The following is a 20,831-nucleotide window of genomic DNA, read 5'->3' as shown; positions in this document are numbered from 1 at the left end:
ACTTTACTAACATGAGTGAAAAATGATTCTATATTATCTCTTCCAATGATAGACCCACGTCCTACCGGTATGTCTTTTAGAGTGTAATTAGGAGGAAACATGATGAAATAAACAAAAGGTAAATAAAGTAAATGCAAGTAACTAATTTTTTTGTGTTTTTGATATAGAGAACAAGGCAAGTAAATAAAGTAAAGCTAACAACTAATTTTTTTGTGTTTTGATATAATGCAGCAAACAAAGTAGTAAATAAAATAAAGCAAGACAAAAACAAAGTAAAGAGATTGGATTGTGGAGACTCCCCTTGCAGCGTGTCTTGATCTCCCCGGCAACGGCGCCAGAAAAAGAGCTTGATGGCGTGTAACACACACGTTCGTTGGGAACCCCAAGAGGAAGGTATGATGCACACAGTAGCAAGTTTTCCCTCAGAAAGAAACCAAGGTTTATCGAACCAGGAGGAGCCAAGAAGCATGTTGAAGGTTGTTGGTGGCGGCATGTAGTGCGGCGCAACACCAGGGATTCCGGCGCCAACGTGGAACCTGCACAACACAACCAAAGTACTTTGCCCCAACGAAACAGTGAGGTTGTCAATCTCACCGGCTTGCTGTAACAAAGGATTAGATGTATAGTGTGGATGATGATTGTTTGCAGAAAATAGTAAAGAACAAATATTGCAGTAGATTGTATTCGATGTAAAAGAATAGGACCGGGGTCCATAGTTCACTAGAGGTGTCTCTCCCATAAGATAAATAGCATGTTGGGTGAACAGATTACAGTCGGGCAATTGACAAATAGAGAGAGCATGACAATGCACATACATGATATGATAAGTATAGTGAGATTTAATTGGGCATTACGACAAAGTACATAGACCGCTATCCAGCATGCATCTATGCCTAAAAAGTCCACCTTCAGGTTATCATCCGAACCCCTTCCAGTATTAAGTTGCAAACAACAGACAATTGCATTAAGTATGGTGCGTAATGTAATCAATAACTACATCCTCGGACATAGCATCAATGTTTTATCCCTAGTGGCAACAAGACATCCACAACCTTAGAACTTTCGTCACCGTCCTGCATTTAATGGAGGCATGAACCCACTATCGAGCATAAATACTCCCTCTTGGAGTTAAGAGCAAAAACTTGGCCAGAGCCTCTACTAATAACGGAGAGCATGCAAGATCATAAACAACACATAGGTAATAGATTGATAATCAACATAACATAGTATTCTCTATCCATCGGATCCCGACAAACACAACATATAGTATTACAGATAGATGATCTTGATCATGTTAGGCAGCTCACAAGATCCAACAATGAAGCACATAAGGAGAAGACAACCATCTAGCTACTGCTATGGACCCATAGTCCAGGGGTGAAATACTCACCCATCACTCCGGAGGCGACCATGGCGGTGAAGAGTCCTCCGGGAGATGATTCCCCTCTCCGGCAGGGTGCCGGAGGCGATCTCCTGAATCCCCCGAGATGGGATTGGCGGCGGCGGCGTCTCAGTAAGGTTTTCCGTATCGTGGCCCACCGCGACGGAGGCTTTAAGTAGGCGGAAGGGCAGGTCAGGGGGCCACACGAGGGCCCCACACAACAGGCCGGCGCGGCCAAGGCCCAGGCCGCGCCGCCCTAGTGTCTGGCCACCTCGTGGCCCCACTTCGTCTCTCCTTCGGACTTCTGGAAGCTTCGTGCAAAAATAGGACCCTGGGCGATGATTTCGTCCAATTCCGAGAATATTTCCTTTGTAGGATTTCTGAAACCAAAAACAGCAGAAAACAGCAACTGGCTCTTCGGCATCTTGTTAATAGGTTAGTGCCGGAAAATGCATAAATACGACATAAAGTATGCATAAAACATGTAGATATCATCAATAATGTGGCATGGAACATAAGAAATTATCGATACGTCGGAGACGTATCACCTATTTATTCCTTCCGTCGCGAAAACTCTAGTACCGAGAGCCGCGATACGAGAAAAGTTCCAGAGATGCTGCCGCCTTCAACCCTACCTCGGGGGGTTCTGAAGATCGCCTCCGGCACCCTGCCGGAGAGGGGACTAATCACCGGAGGGCTCTACATCACCATGCCCGCCTCCGGACTGATGCGTGAGTAGTTCATCCTTGGACTATGGGTCCATAGCAGTAGCTAGATGGTTGTCTTCTCCTCTTGTGATATCATGTTTAGATCTTGTGAGCTGCCTATCATGATCAAGATCATCTATTTGTAATGCTACATGTTGTGTTTGTTGGGATCCAATGAATATGGAATACTATGTCAAGTTGATTATCGATCTATCATATATGTGTTATTTATGTTCTTGCATGCTCTCCGTTGCTAGTAGAGGCTCTGGCCAAGTTGATACTTGTGACTCCAAGAGGGAGTATTTAAGCTCGATAGTGGGTTCATGCCTCCATTGAATCTGGGACAGTGACAGAAAGTTCTAAGGTTGTGGATGTGCTGTTGCCACTAGGGATAAAACATCAATGCTTTGTCTAAGGATATTTGTATTGATTACATTACGCACAGTACTTAATGCAATTGTCTGTTGTTTGCAACTTAATACTGGAAGGGGTGCGGATGCTAACCCGAAGGTGGACTTTTTAGGCATAGATGCATGCTGGATATCGGTCTATGTTCTTTGTCGTAATGCCCTAAGTAAATCTCATAGTAGTCATCATGATATGTATGTGCATTGTTATGCCCTCTCTATTTGTCAATTGCCCAACTGTAATTTGTTCACCCAACATGCTATTTATCTTATTGGAGAGACACCACTACTGAACTGTGGATCCCGGTCCATTCTTTTACATCTGAAATACAACCTACTGCAATCATTGTTCTCTGTTGGTCTTTGCAAACAAACATCATTCTCCACACCATACGTTTAATCCTTTGTTTACAGCAAGCCGGTGAGATTGACAACCTCACTGTTAAGTTGGGGCAAAGTATTTTGATTGTGTTGTGCAGGTTCCACGTTGGCGCCGGAATCACTGGTGTTGCGCCGCACTACACTCCTTGACCAACAACCTTCACGTGGCCTTCATCTCCTACTGGTTCGATAACCTTGGTTTCTTACTGAGGGAAAACTTGCTGCTGTACACATCAGACCTTCCTCTTGGGGGTCCCAACGGACGTGTGCTTCACGCATTATCAGCTATTCAGAAATCCAAAAAGATTTTGCTTTGTGTGTTGATTAAAAGTTGAAAACCCAAAAATATTTGTTGTTCTTCTTTGGTTTTGTAAAGTTGTTGCAGGGTTCAACGGTCTTCTGTGATTTCATTGGAGCTTGGTTATCATTTTATATTATTCAAGTCACACAAATGAAGAGCAATAATGACGGTCATGACAATTCAAATTATGGTGAGAGGCTGGTATGAACTCTATTTGTTTTCATTTTGGTACATATACTCATTTATGTGGACATGTTTAGTTTGTTTGTGTAAGGTGTATGTTACTTAATGAAGCTCAGTACTTTATGCTCTCTCATGATTAGTTCTAATTTACTAATAGTAGGTAACATGTCATATAGATGTTTGCTTGCATTACTTTATTCATATAACGGTATGACATTATGGTATCCTCCTCTGAATGCTTCATTTGAATCGACTTGGCACATGCTCAAGCATGCATAAGACTAAACCAAAGTCATTTAAGCCTATATGATTTATCTTGCCTCGGAGTTCTTGTATTACTTTTATGCTTCCGTTAATTGTGTCCATCGCAAGCATGATTATGACAGCTACTGCTTTCTTGATTGTCGCTTCCCAGTCTATTACTAGCATTCACTTGTACTGAGTATGATCTCTACTCATGCATCCAACCACTAAAAACCAAAGTGCCAATTGTGTCCACCATACCTACCTATATGTGGTATTTTACTGCCACTCCAAAGTGAATTGCTTGTGTGCTACCTTTAAACCTTCAAAATTACAACATGTTTTATGTTTTGTTTTAGCTCATGATGAAGTATTAAGTGCTTTATTGTCCTTTCATGACTTCATACCGCGACTAGCATCCATAATGTGCTGGTCCTTAATATTGCAAAAAGAGCAAGGCGCTGGGTGCCCATCCCAAATAAAATATAAAATGAACAAATAAACAAACATTGCTCCGCACATTATGTACTGGAGAGATCCTAAATAATGGTGTGCATTGGAGAAATACATGGGAGCCGCTCTTGAGGTCACTATATGAAGGGATGATAAATCATTTAATGACAGTCGTTGAGATAGACATGCATGCTCTAGCACATGAGTAATCTTGCTTCCCTCTACGCAAGGCCCAACTTTTACTTTTATGTCGAGTCACCATCCTTTCTTCGAGCACCTTCTCGAAATCCTAGTTGTCATTCTTAGTTTAATGTGCTTGTCCCGGAATAAGATTAATTGTGGTATAACTGTGATGCTTGAATCTTTCGATATTTTTACTTCTAGTCTTCTCTTGAACTTCAGAGGTGCCCCGACATTTATGTTTTGCTCCACAAATAGGGCAAGCGAGATACCACTTTATCATATCATATTATGAACATTGCATTCCTGCAGATACTTATGTTTCATGTTGCTTATTATTGTGTTGGTATCTTTTCATGACTTGCATAACTATTGAGTAGCCTTAGTTGCATGCTTCTTATTATGAATTGCCTAAGCATTTGATCATGTAATGAGAAGCAAATAGGTTCGTGAAAGTTTCTTTGATCGCACTCAGTTGTCACTGAATTGCTTGAGGACAAGAAATAAGCTAAGCTTGGGGGTGTTGATACGTCCAAAACGTATCTACTTTCCCGAACACTTTTGTTGTTGTTTGCCCTCTATCTTGTGTGTTTTGATTGCATCTAACGCGGACTGACGCTGTTTTCAGCACAATTGCTCTTGTGTCTCGTTTTTGTGCAGAAATTCAACTTTCAGGAAAATTCCCGGAAAATATCGCAAAATCCATATTTCACCCGAAGACTCAGGGAGCCAGAAGACGAGACGGAGGGGGCCACGAGGGGCCCACGCCTAGGCGTGGGCCAGGCTTGGTCACGCCTAGGGGTGTTTGGCTGCCTCGGCCACCCTCTCAACCTCTCATTCGCACTATATAAAGCCCCTGACCTGAAATTATCGGGGGGTTTGACGTTTTTCCAGAAAGAGTTTCGCTGCTCTGCCGCAACCAGAAACCCCAATCCGGGACCAGAAACTCTATTCTGGCAACCTGCCGGGACGGGGATTTGGAGGAGATCATCATCATCGCCATCACCGACGTCTCTCCATCAACCATCCATGATTCCCCCATCTATGTGTGAGTAATTCCCGTTGTAGGTTGTAGGGGATGGTAGGGATTAGATGAGATTGGTCATGTAATAGCTATAAGATTGTTATGGGCATAGTGTCTAGTATCCGTTGTTATTATTTTTGATATTGTTGCAACTTGCTATGATTAATGCTTGTCACTTTGGGCCCGAGTGCCATGATCTCAGATCTGAACATGTTATTGATTCATGATGATAATTATTGTTTTCGATCATATTTGCAAGTTGTATACACATATTTTTGTCCGGAACCCGAGACCCCAAAGTGACAAAAATTCGGTTAACTGGAGGAGATGGCTATGATGTGAGGATCACGTGTGTTCACGGAGTGTTAATGCTTTGCTCTGATACTCTATTAAAAGGAGTATCTTAATTACCAGTAGTTTCCCTTGAGGTCCCGCTGCAACGGGCTGGTAGGACAAAAGATGTCATGCAAGTTTCTCATTGCAAGCATGCACGACTAAATTGGAACACACGCCTATGGTTATTTTATGCTAGAATGCTTATTTCATTATTACTTGCAATGCCTATGTCTTGCTATCTATTATATACTAAAAGCACAATACAGAAGTCTAAAATAGAGACACTACATTGATCCACATCATCAGAATTATTTTAGTTATTAGATCTATATTTTTAATGGATAAGATTTAAAGATTTTACGTAACATATAAAACATACTTTTTTGGACATACACCATATGTCAGGTGCTACCTCCCGTGGGAAACAAAAATAAAAGGATTAGTCTGGAGGGCTACACGTATACAAAGTACCATCTCGCGTTTCCCCACACACAAAAAACCATCACGTGTATTGTACATGGGAAGGGAAAATATAATTAGCTTTTCTCTTATATAGTACTCCCTCCGTTCCTTTCTATAGTGCCTATTGTTTTTTGGCACGGAAATTAGCGCGAGCCATTTTTTCACACAAAACACCCTAACGATATCACAAACAAAATAGGAAACTGAAAACAGATCTCATAAATACGTGACCAGATAGGTTTCCAGATTTTCTGGACTTGACCTGATCGTTGGTTTGCAAAAAAAACATAGATTTACTCTTATATTCTGAAACAAATGCTAAAAAACAATAGGTATTATAGAAAGGAACGGAGGGAGTAGTATTAAGCACCATCAAGTCATAATTATTACACGTGGAAGGAAACTTTAAAACTAATTGTATGGCAGTAATATAGCGGTAAAAAAATATGGATTTTAATCGGAATATAGAGTGGTCATAATATACAAAAATAATATCTCTACTGCAGGTATTTTTGGAAAAATTGGGTTGGCGCTCTGTTTAAAACATAGACAAGTGGCACGATATAGGGGCCATTGGCATATAGGTTGACATACCGAACGCTCCAAAATGGTGATCAGCAAAACCTGGCCGTCGGAATACATGTGTGTATGCAGGGGCTTTTTGGGATATACCGTCAGCAAAATATGGTCGTCGGCATACATGCCATTATGTCGAGGCTGCCCATCGGCAAAACCATAGTTGTCAGCCTAGATTCCTGCCACGTGGCCCCATAGTGGTAGGTGTATGTCGACAGCCACGTTAGAGGCTCTCGGCATATATGGTATTTCAAGGGTGGTCGTCGACATACCTTTTTTCCTTTCGATTTTAACTTTATTTCCTGCTAATTAGTTATGCTTCCAACAGAAGTGGTTCAAACAAATAATTTACAATCTTAGAATATAAATCATAATAGCACATCTATCTTTGTATTTAGGCGGCCTATTGAACTATATATAATGTAATGTGAATATCTTCGAAACTATGAGTTGATTTCATGGTACTTTCGACACAATAAGGATGATGAACAAACTGATTTACAATCTTAGAATGGAAATCATAATAGCACATCTATCTTTGTATTTAGGTGGACTATAGAACTGTATATAATGTAATGTGAATATCTTTGAAATTATGAGTTGATTTCATATTATTTTTAACACAATAAGGATAATGCCATCCCATTTGTGAGGGCCACCCTTCGGAGAAGTTTCAATATATTTTCATCCGAACGTCTATCCTCATATTTGGTATTAACAGACTGAGCGTACTCTATATTAAAGTAAAGAAGAGAAAATGAGGCTAGAAAATTCAATGGTAAAGTAAACCTCATATTTTAATCACGTACACGTAGAAACCTTATACTTAGTTAGTCATGGCTGATTGATCTTCATGGTTGTACCTAAACACATCCGGCAATTGTTTCGGTAGATATTTTATTTCACTACGCCATGCTTACATTGACGCTAATTCTAATTTTATATTTGTGTATAGGTCTAATGCCATTTATAGACTAGCTAACTCACGGATTTGATTTTTTTTGAGTTATTCATACCATGTGCTAATGACCATACAATAAGTAATTAGTATTCTCCATCCGTTCCAAAATAAGTGTCGTATAGATACATGCAAATCTAGACAAATTTGCGACACCAATTTAAAAAAGAGAGAGTATATGTTTATTTTATAAATCACACAACTATCATTACTCCACATATTTATGTTCCTATAGAATCAAAGTGTTGATGTTCCATCCCGTAGCATGAAGATATATAAAAACTTAAATTTATAGATTTTTTTAATGAAGTAAAGATCGTCCTCGCATTTGCGAGGGCCACTATGCTAGTTATATGAACTATCTCATTCATGCAGCGCCCGTTCATCCATCCCTGTGCCTACGGTATTTAATATTGATGTGTACTGCAATCATCGCTACTGCTGTTTTCATTTCGTTACTGTTGTTACTTCACTACTACCACTATTATAAAAATGTTACTACTGAGAAACTGTTGCGAGCAAGTCTATTTCCAGGTGAAGGTGAATTGACAACTCATCTGTTAAATCTTATAAATATTCTTTAGCTCTCCTTGTGTCGAATTAATAAATTTGGGTTTTACTTCCCTCGAAGATTGTTGCGATCCCCTATACTTGTGGGTCATCAGTGGCCCCCCTCCGCTCGTCTTCTGGCTCCGTGAGTCTTCGGGTGAAATATGGATTGTGCGATATTTTCCGGAAATTTTCCTGAAAGTTGGGTTTCTGCACAAAAATGAGACACCAGAGCAATTATGCTGAAAACAACGTTAGTCCGTGTTAGTTGCATTGAAAACACACAAATTAGAGGGCAAACAACAACAAAAGTATTTCGAAAAGTAGATACGTTTTGGACGTATCAATGCATCATCTCTCCACCACCTCCCCCTATTTTCCTCTTAGGGAAAGTAGTGTAAAAATGACTATATCGATGTCCTAAATTAGTAACTAAACCCTATATAAATATAAACCAAATATCCGTGGATTGTTACAACATGCACGGATTTCAACCATACTTTGACAAACTCAACATGGATGAATTAAATAACTTTACTATCCAAAACATCGCCTTTTTCGACAATGTTGCGCCATACTCTCAGGTGTTGCTCCCACTTCATCCCACTTTAGCAGCCACTACACTCACCTCTAACTCCTTTTTTTGCAAGAACCGCTAGTTGCCTTTTGAAAAAGTTAGAAGCAAACTGTTCAATGATAGAAATAGAGAGTACATAAAATAGCATTATTCAAATAGAGCAAACGCTTAGTTATCGAGAAGAATATAATAGAAAGTAAAAAAATATAATAGCATAGAGTTGCCTTATCCAGCCTAATTCCATCATTTTAAATGACAGTTACACTTAGAAAAATATAATAGAAAGTAAAAAAAACATGCACGCCCATTGGTGAGGGAAGTCGTATGTAATATGATGCACCACATCTTCTCATGCTCTCTATATATTTCTCGGTTGCCTGCTAGCATAGCACTCATTTCCATGCTTGGTTGCTTAGCATCCTTTACAAATATGGTGTAGATTATATGTTGATCGACATTCTAAAACTGAATGTTATTTGCAGCATACTCTAATTTCATGATATTTGAGGGTCTCTTGTATTGCATACCATGTGGTTAATAGATAGAAAATGCCAATGATCAATACAAGCATATAGTCTCACAAGAGGAAAATGAACATGAGATATATATATTCTCGGGGGCAAAAAACCATCTACAAATTCATCGTAAAACCTCAGGCTGTTCATGGAGAAAAAAATTGCATGCATGCTACAACATGAAAATAACTTTAGATCAATGTGCCGACTTTGTTCACAAAATTAAACTGAGCTTTATGCGGAGGGGTTGATCCAACTATGGAAACTACACTTTACTAAATCATTGATGCGCGCGTTGATGTGCCCGTTTATTTTGACGATATTATGACAAGAGAATTTATAACAATACAACGTCTCAAAAGATGAATGTTAAAAAAATTTGTGTTTATGAGATTTTACATATTTTATTTATTGAGTGTAGCCCATTTTACTATCTCAATTTTACAACCTTTTAGGTTTATTATGTTCACAATATTTCAATCCATGTATAGAAAATTAAAGTGACAGTGACATGAAGATGCAATCCCAAATGGTATGAATTTGTTATTTGTCATCATGATCAGTACTAACGAAAATACTAAATATTTTTTGTTACTTAGGGCATATAATTGAGTAGACATATAAATGGCTCTATAATTTTAGTCATGTTAACTCTTCATTTATAATGGATCTTGATTATGCCCACCACATAGGTTATAGATTGGAGTGTTCAAATACAATTTGGAACTCATCGTTTAAACATATGATGAGTTTTCATTTAAAATGGAGAACACAATATATATTTAACCCTCCATGCACTCTGAACTTATATAACTCGGTTGTGTTAGTATGCATATAGTAATTTTTAACCCTGATCACAATTATTGATTTATGTAAAGATAGTGTAGGACAACCAAAATGATAATTTTTTAAATTTCTTTATTGAAAAATAGTATGTGTGAGATGGGGGGATTTCAGGGGTTACCTGCGAGGACTTCTATGATGTCATGCTTCAGAAATTAACCCCTACTGCATTTGCTGCTAGGCCGTTTTGCCAATTACACAAGGAATAAAGGTCTTTACAACATATAACAGGTCCAATGAAATTAACCCCTACTCCATTGGCCGCTAGGCCGTTTTGCCAATTACACAAGGAAGAAATGTCTTTACAACATATATCAGGTCCATTAAAACTCATATAAACTACTTCTGGAGATATGCTTACAAAGAAAGATTAATTAAGACTCGATAAAGACCACAGTTAACTCTCTACTGTCAGCCCATCAATCATCACAACGTACTTGATAGGATTCGTAGCATAGAAAATAAAAAAATTCCTACCGCAAGAACGAATAACAAGTCAAGATCTAATCTAGTAGATGGTAGCAACGAGATGAAGATCATGAGACTAACCCTAGAAGATTCCAAAGCCTACGAGATTAGATCTCGTTGTTGATGTAGTCGATCACTTGCCGCTTTCAAAAGCGCGTAGAAGATCTTGACGGTGCCACAGTCGGGCAGCACCTACGTACTCGGTCACACATTAGGTGTTGATGGCGACGTCCTTCTCCCCGTTCTAGCGGGCAGCGGATGTAGTAGATCCTCCTCGGAATCCCGCCAGCACGACGGCGTGGTGACGGTGGTGGTGGAGATCTCCGGCAGTGCTTTGCCGTAAGCGCTGCTGGAGAAGAAGGAGGAGGGAGTAGCTAGGGTTTGGGAGAGGGGGTGCTCTTGGGCGCCGGCCTTGGTGCCCCTTGGGTGGTGCGGCCAAGTGTGGTGGCCGGCCCCTCCCTCTCCTCCTCTTTATATAGGTGGAACCCCTAGGGTTTGCCCAAAGATTCGAATAAGACCCCAATTCAAAACCTTCCATATGGACGAAACCTAGGGGGATAGGGACTCCTCCCTTTCCTTCCCTCTTGGCCGGCCATAATGGTGGAGTCCACCATGGACTCCACCTTCCCCTTGGGGTGGACGGCTAGGGTTGGTGGAGTCCAACCGGGACTCCACCTTCCATGGTGATTTCTTTCGGAAGGTTCTAGAACATTCTAGCGCCTTCCATAAATGCACCGAATCATTTCCAAACTTGGAAAGTGACTTCCTATATATGAATCTTATTCTCCGGACCATTCCGGACCTCCTCGTGATGTCCTGGATCCCATCCAAGACTCCGAAGAACATTCGAACTCCATTCCAAATTTCATATCTACTTAAAACGACATCAAACCTTAAGTGTGTCACCCTACGGTTCGTGAACTATGCAGACATGGTTGAGACTTCTCTCCGACCAATAACCAATATCGGGATCTGGAGATCCATAATGGCTCCCACACATTCAACGATAACTTAGTGATCGATTGAACCATTTACATACGATACAGATTCCTTTTGTCATGCGATACTTTACTTGTCCGAGGTTCGATCATCGGTATCTCCATACCTTGTTCAACCTCGTTACGGACAAGTACTCTTTACTCGTACCGTGGCATGTCATCTCTTGTGACCTAGTCACATGCTTGCGAGCTAATCAGACGACATTCCACCGAGAGGGCCCAAAGTATATCTATCCGTCATCGGGATGGACAAATCCCACTCTTGATCCATATGCCTCAACTCACACTTTCCGAATACTTAATCCCATCTTTATAACCACCCATTTACGCAGTGGCGTTTGATGTAATCAAAGTACCCTTCCGGTATAAGTGATTTACATGATCTCATGGTCGAAGGACTAGGTAACTATGTATCGGAAGCTTATAGCAAGTTGAACTTTAATGACTTGATCTTATGCTACGCTTATATGGGTGTGTGTCCATTATATCATTCATCCAATGACATAACCTTGTTATTAATAACATCCAATGTTCATGATCACGAAACCATGATCATCTATTAATCAACAAGCTAGTTATACAAGAGGCTTACTAGGGACTCCTTGTTGTTTACATAACACACATGTATCAATGTTTTGGTTAATACAATTATAGCATGGTATGCAAACATTTATCATAAACACAAAGATATATTATAATAACCACTTTATTATTGCCTATTGGGCATATCTTCAACAGTCTCCCACTTGCACTATAGTCAATAATCTAGTTTACATTTGTAAAGATATAACACCTTGGCCTTTTGGTGCTTATCATGTTTTGCTCATGGGAGAGGTTTTTGTCAATGAATCTGACAAGCTCAGAAACGTATGTATTTTGCAATTCATTTGCGTCTCTACGCATCACTCATTTTCCAAATGAGTCAGCATTAATCGTATATGTTCGGTTTTCTGGTGGAACCTTAATTCCGCGGTCTGAAATATGTCACTAATATTGTCACACACAATATAGTTTCAAAGTTCTGACACTATCGGAAGTACACCAAGTTCTCAAAGAACTTCTCGACTTAACATCCTCAGTCATTTGTCAAAACAATGACATACTCTGCCTTCGTTTGTAGAATCCGTCACAATATTTAGAACTCATCTAAATCTAGCATAGACTTCTTCTAACTCATTGTGCTACCTTTTAAAACAACACTTAGCCTAATTGAGATTGAAATTTTATTTTTATATGTGACCAAACTAATATCGGTGCAACACCTTACAGCGATTTGTTTGTCATTACCCCATACAAAACTATATATATATCCTTGGTTCTTCTAATGTACTCAAGGATATTCTTACTATCGTCCAATGATCATCACATGAATCATTCTGGTACATGCTCATAACACTTTAGAGCACAGGACATCTAATTGTGTACATATTATTTGTGATCTAAAATCACTCATGTGTTTTTACTCATTGAGTGTCAAATACACTCAAGTCTTGTTAAACCTTCACACGGAAAAGAACACCTTCTTAATATTTTTATATTGAACTACTTCAATATTCATTCTATGTACTTTGACTTAAACTTATTATGTGTTTCAATGTATCTTCATAGATCTTGACACTAAATATGTTTCAGTCCATATCCTTTCATTGAATCTAATTATCAATGAAACCTTTTAATCACATCAAGTATATAATTACATCATTTATAATCAATGATATGTCATCCACATATAATATTATAACTATGTCTCAACGATCCCACTTAATTTCTTGGAAATGCAAGCATCTTCATCGTTTCTGATGAAATCAAAAACCTTTGATTATTTCATCCGGTGAAGATTCCAACTCCGCGATACTCACTTCATCCATTTGAAGTTTGTATACCTATCTAGTATTCTACGGACTAGCAAAACTCTTGGTTGTATCTAGTGTGACGCCCCGGAACCGGTACCATGAGGATCCCAGCGAACCCGCCGAAATCCGCATGATATCGATTCAGAGACGCCCTCCGACACGACGTGCGCGAAGAATCACACACGTGATGCCAGAGGAATTAACACGAGCGGTAACATTACAACAGGATTACAATAGAGCCCACAAGATACATATATTACAACAACGACTCCAATGAGTCAAGATACAAATAGATACATACAAAGATCCAAATCATACAGAAGATCAAATGCGTCCGAGTACGGACAAGATACAAATTGGACTAAGAGTCCTGAAGATAACCAGTGGCGTCCATAACCCTGCCCAGGCCAAGCCGGAAGGGTAACCTTGCTAACGTCGTCATCTCGTACCTGTCAAAGTCGGGCCATCGGTTGCCGATAAAAGGGGGAGGAGACAAAAAGAAAGGAAGGCGAGGGTAAGTACCATTGGCACGTACTTGCGAGACAAGACCAGCTATGCTCGCTGGTGGGCGGTATAAACTTCACCCGGCTATATGTGGAGTTAGCGGCAGCAAAGCTACTATCCAATAGAGACACGCTACAACATCCGTCTACTCAGAGAAGATAAGAGAGCGCACAAGGTAACAGATAAATACTACACAAACATAACCCAGCCAATGCGATCCCCCTTCGCCAAGAGGTATTGCAAAGGCACACACACTTTTGAAAGAGTTTTATTAGCAAATTATTAACAACAGGAAATAAGGTGTAAGTTGTTCTATGATCAAGCTATACAATTCCAAGTCGTCCATAACCGCGGACACGGCTTATCGATAAGATGTACACCCTGCAGGGGTTGCCCTAATGTAACCATACGCATGCTCGACCCCACTTACTATAGGTGAAGTCTCACAACAAGACCGTTCCCAATGCAAGAGAAAGTTTAATGGGAGCCACCCAACTAAGCTACCCGTGACGAAGTCCGGTCGTACTCCGATACGGACCCAGAGGTTTGCGACGGCTTCCAAGGCGGGCACTAACGACCGGCCAAGGATAAGGAGTCCCGCGTTATGAGTACAAAGATGTAAATAAACACCCGAAGGCAACAGGAAGTAAATCGTGCATCGTGCATATGGGCAAATAAAACCAAGGTTGTGGCTCCCAATAAACAGACTCGAGGAAAGGTAGTGGGTGATGGGGGTCCCATTCCCCCACGTACGGGTAGAGCGCTCAATCTCGGAACAGATAACAAGAACTCGGGTCCTGGGGGACATTAGCGAGTCAAAGTTCCGATGCTTTCGCAAAGGGGCTCACAGATGCCTCTGCTTACAATTTTAGTTGTTAACAATAAAGTAAAGTGTGATTATCTCCAACAAAAGATATAGCATGTGATAACCTCCCAACAAGATATCCCGAACATCTCGAGATATCAACAAGACCCTAAACTCGCCTACGACTCGCAAGCTGGCAAACAACAAACAATAGGTAGGGCGAGGAGGTGTATCTCGGACATATAGGTAACAGGTGGATAGGACACGTGACACAACAGAATCGCAACACAAGGATAGCAATAGATCAAAAGTGCATGTAAAAGTAAAATAGGTGAAGGGGTGGGCTCGCCTGTGAAAAGCTGCAGAAGAACTTGTCGTATCTCTCAACACCACTTCGTGATCCTATCCGTGAAGAAGCAAATGCTGAAACACACAACGTATGCAATCTTACTACTACGGATAAAGAACCAGCATGATGAAGATGATATGCATGACATGGCAGATATGGTGCAATGCAACTTATTAATATTAATCGGAGTCGGAACCCCGGACAAGCAAATTATGTTGGAGTTGCATTTTCTACCGACAAATTTAAGTGTTGATTAACATGGCATAGACATGGCAAGGGTGAGCTACTTCAAAGTTAAACGGAGCGGGGAAACCTTAGTCGGATATCCGAAATACTCCGCATATATGTGAGGTGGAAATGCACAACTATCAACGCTCGACATGATGCGAGAAGCAAACAGGCATAAGAATGGCATATTCATGTTCAGCACATTTTTCTGATCAATTTCCATATAGAACACTTTTTATTTTGAGTTACCAATTAAAAGTTATTAACAGAATAGTTTTTAGTATTTAAATATAGATGTTGGGGGGATAACCCCCGGTATGCCAAAGGCATGCCAAACCGGATGGTTTGAGCCATCGAGATACCGGTTTAATGTTCTTGCCGGAAGCCTAGTAGGAATCCGGGAGAGCAAGGCTAAGCCGGTATCCCCAAAGGGGTATGCCGGAACCCGGTATAAAAGATACCGGAAAGGAGAGCCTGTCGGCAGGACTGGTCAAAGATTCTCTTCAGAGCAAGAAGACAAGGATGAGCTAAGCCAAGTAACTTTATTCAGAGCCCTGGCGCCAAAGAGAGAGGTGACGGAGAAAGAAGCCGGGGGACGTCAGCTTCTATGATAAAAGAAGGCCCCGGTGTCATCTATGATTAAAGTAGCTTTGTACAAGAGCAGTTAAAGTAGCTTTGTACAGTAACTCTGTAAAGTAGTTTGTCCAGTCAAAGATGCCATTAGGGTTTCTTGCAGTGTAAGCCACCCTCTCCCCTATATAAGGAGAGGGGGCAGCCCATCTTCACGGGCAAGTATGTACGCGTGTATGTAGGAAGGCAGAGCTCAGAACTTGTGTGAATCTATGAACATGGTGATCTAGAGGGAGTTCTTCCTTGTGTCTTTCTTCTTCAACCTCTGGCCTTGGCCAAGTTCTTGAGGAAACCATCCGGAATCTCTTCCCACCTGATCGCAAACCCTCCCCCGAATCCTCTTGCGTCCATTCGGCCCCAATCTAAGCCATCCTATGGCATCTGCTCGTTCACCACGACGACAGTTGGCGCCCACCGTGGGGCATGAAGTGGCGCTTGATGGAGTTCACATTCGGCGGGCGTTCTCGAGATCTCCGGCGAGCGTACGGTGTCCGCGTTGGTGCAGCATCTACGCCATGGACTTCATCAACGACAACGCGGGCTGCTTCGCCAACGGCGGCGTCTTCCCCAAGAACGGCCGCATCATCGAGTTCGGCAGCCATCGCGTCTACTTCGGCACCGTCCCCGTGCGCTGCCGCCTCTCGCCGGTGCTGGTGGCACCGGACCCGCCAAGATGGCTACGTGCTGGCCGCGCCGCCGGCAGCGTCGAGGTAATGATGACCGGTGTGGCTGGTGCAGGAAAGGAGGTTGCGGCCGAAGGTGCCGGTCGCGCGGTTTCGACCCGTGCGGCTAAGCCACCGCTGAGCGCGGCGCAGAGCGCAGCGGGAGCATCATCCGCGCCACCGGAGACACCGCTCCAGGCGGCGATGAACGTCCTCGCCACCCCCATCGCGCAGAACATCGATCCGGCAGCTGCTCAGGCGGAGCTGGAGGCGCAGCGCCGAAGATGCCGGAGAGCGGCAAGGACATCGTCGGGCGCAGCGCGAGCTGAACCTAACCGTACGTGAGTATAACGCTGCCCATGGCTTTGCTTCGTTAGCGCGCATGCTGCTAGGATGCCGGAAAACCGGCTAAAAGCTCGCAACCTAGATCAAGATTTGCGCAAAGAGATTCTTACCGGCAAGAGCGCCTCGCATCCGTTAGCATCGTGGAAAAGCCTAAGTATAGCAGCCCGGATAAAACTATAAAAGCTGCTAAGGCCGCTGTAGAGCCGTGCGAGTCGCTTTCCGGAGAGGCTTTGGTAAAGCAGCAAGAGCGTGTTAGAGAGCTGCCGGAAACCATAGAGCAGCAAAATGCTGAGCAGCTGGCTAAGTTGAACAAGGCATCGGCCTCAAAATCCGCGCGTTCAACAAATAATGCTGGTAGCAATTCCCATGTGCAGGCTTCGTCCCCCCATCAGGATAGAAGGAGAGAAAGGAGTGAATGCGCAGCAGATGATCGTGTACGATCCGGTTCTTGCCGGAAAGCAACAAGCCGGGCAACACGATGCCGGTAGAAAAAGCCAAGGGGCAGAGCGAGGCTACGCCCGAGGCTATGCCGGAAACACTCATGCCGGTAGATATCAGACCGGGCAAAACGATCGAGCTGCACGGGCAGCGACCGAGGAGGAGGCAAGAGATCCCCCAAGGTATCGGCAGGCAAGGGCCGCGATACCGGAATGTCACGATGAAGCCGATTCCACGAGACCGGCAGCATACCGGAACCCATTGGGAGAACGCTCGGGAGAGAGATACTTACCGGAACGGGATGCGAGGCACCGTCTGGATAGAGTATACTTGTCGGAAATGATCGAGGAGGAAGGTCCTCCAGGTCCAAAGTGTTTTGGCCCAAGGATCATGAAAGAAAAACCACCAGTTCGCAACTTTATGTTGCCCCGTGACACAAAGACGTATGACGGCACCACGAAGCCGGAAGATTGGCTCGCGGATTACGTGACCGCGGTATACGTTGTGCGGTGGAGGAACCGTAGCAGAGGAGGAAACCGGCGTTGGGCCGTGAGGATCATACCATCGTTTTTGGTTGGACCGGCAAGAATCTGGCTAAACAACTTGCCGGCAGGAAGCATAAATGGCTGGCTGGATTTTGAGGAGGCCTTTGTGAGCAATTTCAGCAGCACCTATCAGAGGCCAAACAGGCCGCAGCAACTTGCTCTGTGCGTGCAGCGCCCGAACGAAACAGACCGGGATTATCTAGCCCGGTGGAACACCACAAGGAACTCCTGTGAGGGGGTGATCGAGGCACAAGCCATTGCTTGGTTTAGCAAAGGATGCAGAAGAGGTTCACCGTTGTGGCAAAAGTTGCAGCGCAACATGCCGACAACGTTGGCGAGATGATACGTGTGGCGGATAGCTATGCGTTGGGAGACCCAACGCAACCGCGCGGCAACCGAGCCGGAACAGCTGCGCCACGAACAACACCGGACAACCGGAATAACAAAAGAAGGGAAGATTTTCCGGATCGAAGGTACGGTCCGCAGCAAGTTGCCGCTGTGCAGGCAGAAAACTTTGAGGCCAGCGACAGCCGAGAGGCAAAAAACCGGATCGCACCCATGGGCGGGTCCTCAGAAACAAGGGGTGGACAAGAAACCCGGGGTCCGTAAGAAGAACCGGCAAGAACCCGCGAAATACACCATGGAAGCTGCCATGGATGATCCTTGCCGGTGGCACACGCCGAATCCGGCACATCCGTCAAACCATCTCGACGAAGGATTGTACCTGGACCAAGTACTTGATGCAAAAAGGAACAGTGAAAGATGCGCGGCCACCGCAAGACATGCCGCGGCAGCAACAACAGCTACCGCCACCACCACCACTTACCGGGGCAAACGCCTTACCGGTGCAGCCAAACCGGCAGAAGTACCAGCAAGTTAACCGGGTGGAGCAAAATGATAACCAGCCACCTTCACCGGCACCTTTAGGCCGGAATGTTTACGAAGATCCGCATCTGTGCTGTGTTGTCTTTGTCATCGAGCCAACAGACCGGCAAAGTGTACACCGGCGCTCCATGGAGGTCAATGCTGTGATGCCGGCAGTTCCCAAGTACATGATGTGGTCCAATCAGGAAATTACCTGGTCATCCAAGGATCACCCAAAGATCATGCCGAATCCGGGTGGATATGCTCTTGTTGTGGACCCGATCATGAAAGGGCCGCAAACTCGAGTGAAGTTCAGCAAGGTGCCGATAGACAATGGCAGTCGCATCAACATCATGTACAAGCACACCATGCAAACGCTGGGCATAACAGAAAACATGCGTCAGCCCACGCGCACATCGTTCCATGGGATCGTCCCGGGCTTGTCCTGTGCCCCGCTAGGAAAAGTTCGGTGGACGTGGCATTTGGAGGACGTGACAATTGCCGGGTGGAAAATCTGGAGTTTGAGGTGGTGGATCCGGACAGTCCCTACCATGCATTGCCGGGAGACCGGCGTTGGCTGCTTTCATGGCCACCACTCATACGGCGTACCTCCCGAGGAAGAGGCCGGCACCTCGTGGGCCATTGCCGGTGGTGGGAAACTATCCGATCTCCCGGGAAACAGCATCTGCCGGATCAAACTTAGCAGAATCGCTGGTGATCGCGTGAGGAAAAGAAAAGAATGCAGCTGTTGCGCCGGCTCAATCCTCACAAATGAGTTTGGCGGCAATGAGTGACATCGTGGGCACACCGGCCGTCAAGCCAACCAATGAAACAAAGAACATTGTGTTGGATCCGCTTACCCGTGAGCGCACCGTTCGTATCGGCGCCGGCCTTGATCAAGCATAGGAAAGCGCGCTCGTCAGCCTTCCTCCGTGAGAATCGGAATATCTTTGCCTGGTCAACCGATGATTTGGTAGGTGTTCCGAGGAGCTGGCTGAGCACTCTCTAAACGTCCGGAAAGATGCCAAGCCGGTGCGGCAACCATCGCGTCGGTTCGCTGAAGACAAGAAAGATCATAGGAGAAGAAGTAACCAAGCTGCTTGTTGCCGGATTCATTGTGGAGGTCACGCACACGCAGTGGCTGGCCAATCCGGTAATGGTTGAAAAGAAGAAAGATGAGAACCTGGAGGCAAAAGCTCCGAAGGTGTGGCGCATGTGCATCGACTACACCAACCTGAACAAGGCTTGCCCAAGAGATCCTTTTCCTTTGCCACGAATCGATCAAGTGATTGATTCAACTGCTGGGTGTGAGTTGTTGTCCTTCCTGGATGCCTATTCCGGTTTCCACCAAATTCCCTTAAAAAAGGAAGATCAAATAAAAACTGCGTTCATTACCCCGCACGGGGCTTATTGCTATGTCACTATGCCTTTTGGGTTGCGCAACGCTGGTGCAACGTACCAGCGCTGTATGCAAAAATGCTTGTTTGATCAAATTGGAAAAAATGTGCAAGTCTATGTGGATGACATCGTGATAAAAACTAAGGTAAAAAACACTTTAATCGATGACATCCGGCAAACATTCGATAACCTAAGGCGGTTCCGGATGAAACTCAATCCGGCAAAATGTACCTTTGGTGTCCCCGCCGGCAAGCTGCTCGGTTTCCTGGTTTCAAGCCGGGGCATAGAGGTTAATCCGGTAAAGATCCGGGCGATAGAAAGAATGGCTATCCCTCGAGAGTTAAAAGATGTGCAAAAGTTTACCGGAAGCTTGGCATCGCTGAGCCGGTTTGTAAGCAGGTTGGGAGAAAAAGCTCTGCCACTCTATGCTCTCATGAAGAAATCTGACACGTTCGTCTGGACCCCTCAGGCAGACGCAGCGTTTAAGGAGCTAAAAACGATGCTAGCCACAGCACCCATACTGGCTTCACCTCTAGAAAGGGAGCCTATGCTGTTATACATAGCAGCAACAAACCGGGTTGTGAGTGTAGTGGTTGTGGTTGAAAGAGAAGAGGAAGAAAAAACCGTCCAGAGGCCGGTATACTACTTGAGCGAGGTGCTCTCCCTCT

The 20,831-nt window shown here is 43.7% G+C and overlaps 1 long non-coding RNA gene across 1 annotated transcript; it reads right to left on the bottom strand.

The window, feature by feature from the left end:
* Positions 1-13,607: 13,607 nt before the first annotated feature.
* Positions 13,608-15,146, bottom strand: LOC139833094 (uncharacterized). The gene is made up of 2 exons (XR_011748164.1): positions 15,054-15,146; positions 13,608-13,844 (listed from the first exon to the last, which is right to left on the bottom strand). It is a non-coding gene; the product is annotated as an uncharacterized lncRNA (long non-coding RNA).
* Positions 15,147-20,831: the final 5,685 nt, after the last annotated feature.

Source organism: Lolium perenne, chromosome 7 (genome assembly GCF_019359855.2).
Source record: "Lolium perenne isolate Kyuss_39 chromosome 7, Kyuss_2.0, whole genome shotgun sequence".
Lineage (NCBI taxonomy): Eukaryota > Viridiplantae > Streptophyta > Magnoliopsida > Poales > Poaceae > Lolium > Lolium perenne.
This window is presented reverse-complemented; position numbering and strand designations above follow the sequence as displayed.